The 8,543-nt window shown below is 36.0% G+C and overlaps 1 long non-coding RNA gene and 1 pseudogene across 1 annotated transcript; one reads left to right on the forward strand and one right to left on the reverse strand.

Moving 5' to 3' along the window:
* Positions 1–1,774: 1,774 nt before the first annotated feature.
* LOC125682749 (nuclear respiratory factor 1-like) lies at positions 1,775–5,025 on the forward strand (annotated as a pseudogene).
* Positions 5,026–5,929: 904 nt separating this feature from the next.
* On the reverse strand, positions 5,930–8,293 carry LOC130048164 (uncharacterized). Its single transcript, XR_008797013.1, has 3 exons — positions 8,179–8,293; positions 7,238–7,304; positions 5,930–6,414 (listed from the first exon to the last, which is right to left on the reverse strand). It is a non-coding gene; the product is annotated as an uncharacterized LOC130048164 (long non-coding RNA).
* Positions 8,294–8,543: the final 250 nt, after the last annotated feature.

Here is an 8,543-nt window from a genome sequence, read left to right on the forward strand (position 1 = left end):
GTAGAAATTACGACCAACATTACGTGTCTAAGCCCTGAAAATTTGCTTTCATTCCCTCTATATAAGACAAATCTTGCAGCCGATTGACTGGTCAGACCAAGTTTTCGTTGCACCTGTCTTTACTATCCCTTGTTCGCGCAAGCTCGAGTGTGGCGCAGTCGCACCACAAAATTTCATCACCTGCCCGTGTCCCTGCGCACGCAGTGTTAAATTTGCTAACAATGTTTACAAACGAAGCACGTAAGAGGAGAAAATGGGAAAAAAGAAAGAAATGTACATGTATGGATGTATTAAGCTAATCAATATGGCCGTTTTCACAAATATAATTATCTCCCTTTAGCATGTTACCCTCCATATAAATATGTCAATATTTACTAGTGCTAACTCAATGAGACAAAAACGCAAGAACTTTACGCGAGTTGTAATTCATTTGATATCAATGAAAAAATGAGCCTGGGTAGTTTTACTTTGCATTAGTTGTTACAATTAACATGCATACTGTATGCATGGTCATCCCATATTAATGCACCCAATGACCCATCTAGCTTTGCATCTTCACGGATCAGTGCCCCATTACTAGAATGCCAAAACACACAATCTGAAGGATGGGGACATAGCAGGTAAAATTCTTCACTCTCTCCATGAATGCCCAAATTCGACATTATAAATTTGATTGTGCAGCTTTTGATCATATTGTATATATTTTAAACATAATTAATTGACAATGTAATACATGTCCTTTGAAATAAAACGGTATGTTTTCGCCCTAAATTTAACCTTAAATTTATTACTGGTTCAAATCTCGTGAAGATTATACCTCCATTACACTGTACCTGATTACATTGTAATTAAATGTAGTTTTGCACAATTATTATTGTGCATGCAGGGCTCGAAATTAACATATGCCCGTCAGTCTGTGACAGTGGTTAAAAGTCTGGCGGACTGACATACATTTGTTTTAGTCAGTCCGATGGGACTGGTTAATTTTCTAAAGCATCAGTTTGGAAAATATACTTATGAAATCTTATACACACATTTGGCATGCTTCGATCTGTAGATATCAGACGAATCTGATTCGTAAATATAAATCCCACATATTAATTTATTGTTACAATATTGTTTGAGGCATATTAAGGTAAATTTCATTTTATTAGCATTAACGAAATATGTTTCATTATTTCTGGAAAGCTCTGTTGGACTGGTAAATTTTTCTGTGGACTGGTTGAAATTATACCCCATCAGTCCGGCTGGACTGGTGACATAAAAAGTTAGCTTCAAGCCCTGGTATGAACTGTCAGCATAAGATTAGGAAGTCAAGAATTACATGTCAATTGTGACATAAAAATTTAAATGTCGCATTTCAAATGATGAATATTTTGTAACTTGAACTTTAAAGTGAAACAGATATGTTTAAGTGAATCTTTGATAAATCTCTCTTGTCCTACTAAATTTGCATGAGGTGAATTGCAAACGAATTTGTAGAAACTAAAGATCTCTAAATTTTTCAGAATGTGTTTTTGTTTTAAATGGGGGAAAAATTCCATTTCTTTTATAGATTGAAATATGATATGCCTCTGTAATTTATTGATATTTCAAACTTGGAATAATCTTGAAGCCTGATGATCATCATCAGTGATAATACATGTCCAGTTGCATTCACTACGCCTATGTCCACAAACATTCTTTGGACTTCATCGTTCAGGTTGTGCAACTCCCACTAAACGGCATCGCCTCCTATTGGACCCAGGTGGACAGAGCTAAATTTTTCGCTCCGATGATGAATAATCTGGTCTCCAGTGGGGGTGCCATTCAGGGTAACTTCACCATGACGACCTCCATGAACTCGGGGATGATCAGCGATGATCTCAGTGAGCCGAGGTCACCAGAGAGCTCGTTCGATGCCTCCGACTTACTGGGATCAAACAGCATTAATGACGATGTCACAGCTCAGTTAGCCAATTCAGGTACGACAGATTTGACGACTGAGAATACGATGTTATGATAATCGCAGACAAACAAGGATTATGGGGATATTTTGTATTTAAAGACAAGTGCGAAACTTGTTCTCGATGAAAAAAATAAGAAAGCATTGTGCACTCCTAACTTTCTACAGCTTCAGAAAATTAAGTAAAATGGCACATTTAGTGTATATTATAACTTGAATAGTATGAACAGTATCAAAATTTGATGCAAACTAAGACAGGGCCTGTTATGGTGATTATCACTGATTTTATTACTGATTTTTAGGTACAATAGGAATGGCTGCGGCTGCAGCAATTGCCAGTGGCAGAAAACACAAGAGACCTCATACGTTTGAGACCAATCCCTCGATACGAAAACGACAACAGACCAGACTTCTAAGGTAAGCGAGGATGTAATTCAGTATACTTCGACATTAACTTAATATTTGTTTTTAAAATAATTCAGGTAGGTTATTATCAAATTGGATTCTGAAGGATGCGGTGTAATTTTGAAAAGTTTGTTTTGACGTCATTTTGATAAATTTCTGTAGAAACATGCCAATAAAAAAGTGTGACAAAATGACCCCCAGGATGTTGTAAATGTACACTTCTAGTTACTATAAAATCTGAATCACAACATTTAAAATTTCTGGATTTAATTCAACCTTTCATCTCTCAAATCCTCAATCTCTTAAAGTTTTATCAAGGTCACTTAAACTTCTAGTAAACTGAAGTTATGGGTCATGCATTTGATTGAAGTGTTAATGCTGTTAGAGTTTGATAAGTACTAGCCTGTACAAGTTTATATATGTGGCAGTCAGACAGGTTTGATCGCCAGTGGCCAGATAGCTCAGTTGGTGGAGCTCCTGACTAGAGATTCAGGGGGCCTGGGTTTCAATCCTGGTCTGGTCCGTCACATTTCCTCTGTTCCCATTACATATTTATTCGAAAGATAACATTTGATTTGCAAGTTACAAGCCAGTTACTGAAATCAAACTTTAAGACTGTTATAGTATGCTTTTTTGATATTTTGTTTGAAAGTGAGTCTTGTGTGTTCTAGGTGTCGTGGACAGAAGCCCTTCGAACCATAGTCAACAACTGTTACAAGCACCATGGAAGAGAAGATCTGTTACATGTTTTCGAGAGCTCGGAACAAAAGACAATGTTACAAACTATAAATAACCCTGACGGGACGATATCTGTGATACAAATAGACACCACTCGCAATCAGGTGGTAACATTGCAGGATGGTACCCAGGCCACAGTTGTGCATACTGTGAGTTATCTCCCTTAGATTGAGTCATGTTTTATAGGCTAGTAGTGTTATTAATGGTCAACAAATCAAATGCCTGGCTAGTGACGTGCAAGAATTAAATTTTCACGTTTTTAAAATCTTTTTATGGAATTTTGTTTTTTACAGTTTCAGCACAGTACTGTGATATCAGAAAATTAATTTAAATGTGTTTAATAGTATGTTGCAAAAGTATTAAAAGCGAAATATCTAGATCAGTATGGAATCACCTGATTATGCTGTTGTCCCAGTGTATGCTTTGTAATTTGATGTGCAGTGATCTATACTATTAATTGTAAAAATCTACAAACAAAGAAAAAAAAGCTAGCAAAGCAGTTTGTTTTAAAATTTCTTTTATAGCAAAAGAATCCAAAGTTGTTGAGATAAAAATGAACAATTTAGCTTTAAAATTATTAAAACACATTTCTGGGGTTTTCTGTTTACTTTTTGCTAAGCTCAAATGTTTCGCATTTGTTTTTTATATATTATATAGTAATATCATTAATTATTTGAGATATTAGTCAAATTTTCCATTATAAATTTCATGTGATGCGGGAGGGTGTTTGTAATTGTAGGTCAATCAAGATGTACCACAGCAGGAAGCAACGCATGCCGTCCAGACATTAGCCGACGTAGCGGTCAATCAGCAGGAAGTAGTCACGATGTCTGGCATGCAGATGACCCCAGTCAGCGTCGAGATAAATTCGGACACTATTGGACATCGCATCGCTCATATAAATGAGGACGGCCACATTGTTCTGTCGGGGGATGACCTCGGAGGATCACAAGGTAGGACTCGGTTGCCGACTTGTAATTAAGCATACCTGTAAATGGCAGATATACGTAATTGATACTTTAAATAACTGGTGTATCTCGGCTGGATTGTGTGTGCAGGTCTGTAACTGAGTGGTTATGTCACAAGACTACAGATCCACAGATTGTAATTTTAATTATATTTAGAATATTTGTTTGTTTTATGGTTCCACAGTTTTGTAATTATTTGGGGGGTCTTCAATTTTCATTTATGTTCATAAGTTAGACATCATTACGATAAGCTGACTAGTGAAACTTCTAAATAACATGAAATTTCCATCAAGATCATCTGATAGTAACACCGCATTGCACACTTTGTGGAATTGAGAATTTTATTGAATGTAATGAGCCACCTCAATATTTTGGTACTTGAAGTATAATGATCAATTTAACATTGACTTTTGGTAGGATGTTAAAAGATTTCAATGAATTGAATTTTTTCTAAAGGTTACATGTCCTTATCTGTGTGATACTTTGAGCCACTTGATCACAGGATGAATAATTCTCTGAGTACCATGATAAAGCAACATGATTTATAAAAGTAGAAGTCAATTGTTTATGTCCAGATTGAATAAGTTAAAACTTAAAACGATAAGTTATAATCTCTATTTATGTTCATCATGTGAAAGTGTGTGAGCAGAATCAATTATGTAGCTCAAATACCTTAAAACATCTGGTTAAAAATTGGAACTTTGATTTGACCTAATTCTATGAGATTTTTCTCATTTGACCTAATTCTATGACATTTTACAGGAATTGTGATCTCTGTCTCCTACACTCTCCCTCATTCAGCAGTCGTTTCTGTGACAACTTTTAATGCACTACAAACAACCCGGACTCCAAGTCGCCATGGCTCCAATGACAATAACAAAACAGGAAGCGTCCGAGAACATTCAGGAGGAGATCACAGAGGCATCATGTGACATGTCACTAGAGGATAGTGACGATAAATTAGAGTGATCTAGTGGGGTGGATCCAGGGGGGAGGGAAGGTAGATCTCATCACGCGTGTGGAAATTGGAAACATCTGCGTGTGTGTGTGCAAGCTTTCTAATCATCATGTTTTCTGTGATTTTCAATTTAGTTGTTACAAACATTTTGATTGTATGAATATTTATTACATATTTAATATTCAGTTTCTTATATCATGTTGAAATGCATCTTGGGTGTATATGTTATGTTGTGCAATCTGTTTGTTGTCAGCAAGGAGCATGAAATTTCAGTTCTGCCTCTCTGGATTAAGTGATACCGTTTGTCCTCGGTGTTTAAATGCTAGCAGCGTGAAAATATTGAAATTGACGTCTGTAGCGACTGACTGCTAGTGTTAAAGTGGTGTAAACGTGTCCAGATATCAACAACATAATTATAAACGAGTGATATTGACAGTAACACTGATTTTGGACTGGCAGTATGTTTTACGCAACAGAAATTACAAACTCAGTGACCGTGAAGCTCATTTTCATTCATACTTGTTCTGACACACTGTTGTTTCTGTAGATATTAAACAATTTAAAACTTTTCAAATGCTGGATTTCATTCAATACTTATTCTTGTACACTAAGAAGATTTGATGTGTGAATAATTTTCCAAACACAAGAGGGGTAGAATTTGGAGAACACTGATAATGATAAGGGAGAGGATAAACAACGTTTTTTCCTCGAAATGAAATCTGTAATGACTTCATCCAACTCGATGGAAAATCCAGCTTTATTAAAAAAAAATTAATTATATTATATTTATTTATTGCAAATGGATGTGGACGCTTTGAAGTAGGGCTTATGGCTAAATACGCCCCTGTGTAGCACTATTGTTACCGACGCACAGAGTGGCGATAGAATAACTCCATTCAGAAGAAGTAAAAGGGAGATACTTTTATTTCCATAGTAAACATGTACATACCATTTCCCAATTATATAATTAATAATTACACTGAATTTTGAATATCAGCGATGTGTTTGACACCAGGCTGGGTAGTGTGACCAGCACAAAATTCTGGACATCATGTTAACGAAGGGATGGACAATGTTGTACATGGGTCTGTACGGACCGAATCGCCTGGCGAAGTTCCTGGCACACGTCTTCAGGCAGCGGACGCCGAGACGGCTATACCCGGCAGGGCGAGATTCAATTTGGTTAGTGCATTTTCCATCCCCGTACAATGTCCTACTGACGTGAACAGCACGCGATTTCCCAACTCCATATTCAAAATAATATCCTTTGTACAATATCTAGACGTGTTCAGGCTCCTTGAAGGAGATTCTCTGAGGCGCATGGTTCCTTCTTTTCATTCGGCCAATGCAGTTAACGTTTGTTCTTCCGAAGAAGTACGGATATTTCCCGGGGGCCCTCTCTAATGAAAGATAAAATATTAATATCGATGTATTCATTTCTAGTATGAGGTTTTGATAATACCTTATCAACAGCGCAACTTTGTATGCACATGATTATGTGGCCCTTTTCACCAAAAAAAAAAAAATCTTAAATCGTGGATAAAAAAAAAATCTTTGCCTCATTCTCAACTAAGTGTTATAAGAAAGAATCCTAGATATATACATATATACATTCATAAATATATGAGTAAAAAAATATGAAAGAATGTTTTATGATTTTAATCGCAATTTTTTATGAAAAGCTTTACAGGTCTTTTCTAAAGGCAAAGGATATTAGTGAAAGAAATTTGTGAAATTTTGTTTGTGTGAATATTGCTAAGACGTATCTCCATGGTAATTTTCTCCCCAGAACTCATCAAAACGAATTCTTATCATCATGCAATCGACCCAAAGCTGGGTATTCATATTTCTATTGTACCTCCCGCAAATGTTCATGAAATTATGATTTTTTTTTTGTTTTTGTGATCGCTTTACATTAATGTGAAAATATCTTATGATATCGATATTTTTTTCTGTGGATTTTTCTTTTATTTGTTATCTGTAAATGTCCGAATGGAACTGAAACTCAAGCTTAAACAAGCATTGCTGCTTCGCGTAGTCGGTCAAATTTTAATCCCATTTATTACATTTATTGTTCCCAAAATCCGTGGTATAGTGTTCGGTCGTCATCGTCCATACCGATAGTTTTCCCGTACAGAGTTGAAGTTCTGTAGCTAATCATTTCGAAGTTACATACATGTAAAAGTCCCACATTTCTCACCAAAATTTGCATAAAGATCTCACCTCTACAATTCCCACCAATTACCCGAAAGTAGGACAGTAACAGCAGTCCACAGACACAAAGCGATATCTGTAATTAAAGATCAACAACAGTGCACAGAGACAAAGCGATATCTGTAATTAAAAATCAACAACAGTCCACAGACACAAAGCGATATCTGTAATTAAAAACAACAGTCCACAGACAGAAAGCGATATCTGTAATTAAAAATCAACAACAGTTCACAGAGACATAGCGATATCTGTAATTAAAAATCAACAACAGTGCACAGACACAAAGCGATATCTGTAATTAAAAATCAACAGCATTGCACAGAGACAAAGCGATATCTGTAATTAAAAATCAACAAGAGTGCACAGACACAAAGCGATATCTGTAATTAAAAATCAACAACAGTGCACAGACACAAAGCGATATCTGTAATTAAAAACAACAGTCCACAGACACAAAGCGATATCTGATTTTTAAATTACAGATATTGTTCTGTGTCTTTGGACTATAAATTATCAGACCGATTGTTTATTTTTAGTCCGAAGACTAAGCGATATCTGCACATGTGATATTTCTATCGGACTAAATGTTTCCTGTATAGTCATGCTCGCTACAACATGTACCAACCAAGTCCAATTTGATATAACAGGTTTTTTTTTTAACAATGTGAATTGAAATAATAATAATGATTAATGATGATTGGTTCTTATATAGCGCTTTTCCAGCGTATGCCGCTCAAAGCGCTTTACAATACATTATTACCCCGACATACCTTACTTTCTCAGCTTCCTGGGAAGCATACAGTGCAAGCTGCCGTTACAGGCGCAAGAGCACTAACATTCTAACAATATCTTTCACTTCACTTCAACTTCAATTCAATAACACTTCAATTGGTACTTCACCATGGTAACACATTTAGGAGTACATACAATATATACTATCAAGTACTTACTCTGTTTAACATTTTCGTCAGCGACCACTATACTGAGGCAACTCAGACCAGACTTAACAAAACTGAAAATTAAACCACTCAATCTCCCCCAGCCCAGACGTTACAGATGCTGCACGTGAGAGGTCAACACTTCCCTCTTTATCCTGTGGCTGTAGGTAACACGAGATAGTAAATGTTTGTAAACATTTTTAAAACCGAAGTTATGTTGACCACCCACATATAGCTAAAGCTGTTACACTGACTAGAGACCGACTTAATATCATAACACATATCGGAAACACATTAGTTTGTATTGAAAGCAAAACTATACACATGGTGTAGTATCTGATAATCTGAAACAATAGTGGTACAATTCGATTTCCTCT

The sequence above is a fragment of the Ostrea edulis genome, chromosome 7, assembly GCF_947568905.1.
Source record: "Ostrea edulis chromosome 7, xbOstEdul1.1, whole genome shotgun sequence".
NCBI classification, from domain to species: Eukaryota; Metazoa; Mollusca; class Bivalvia; order Ostreida; family Ostreidae; genus Ostrea; species Ostrea edulis.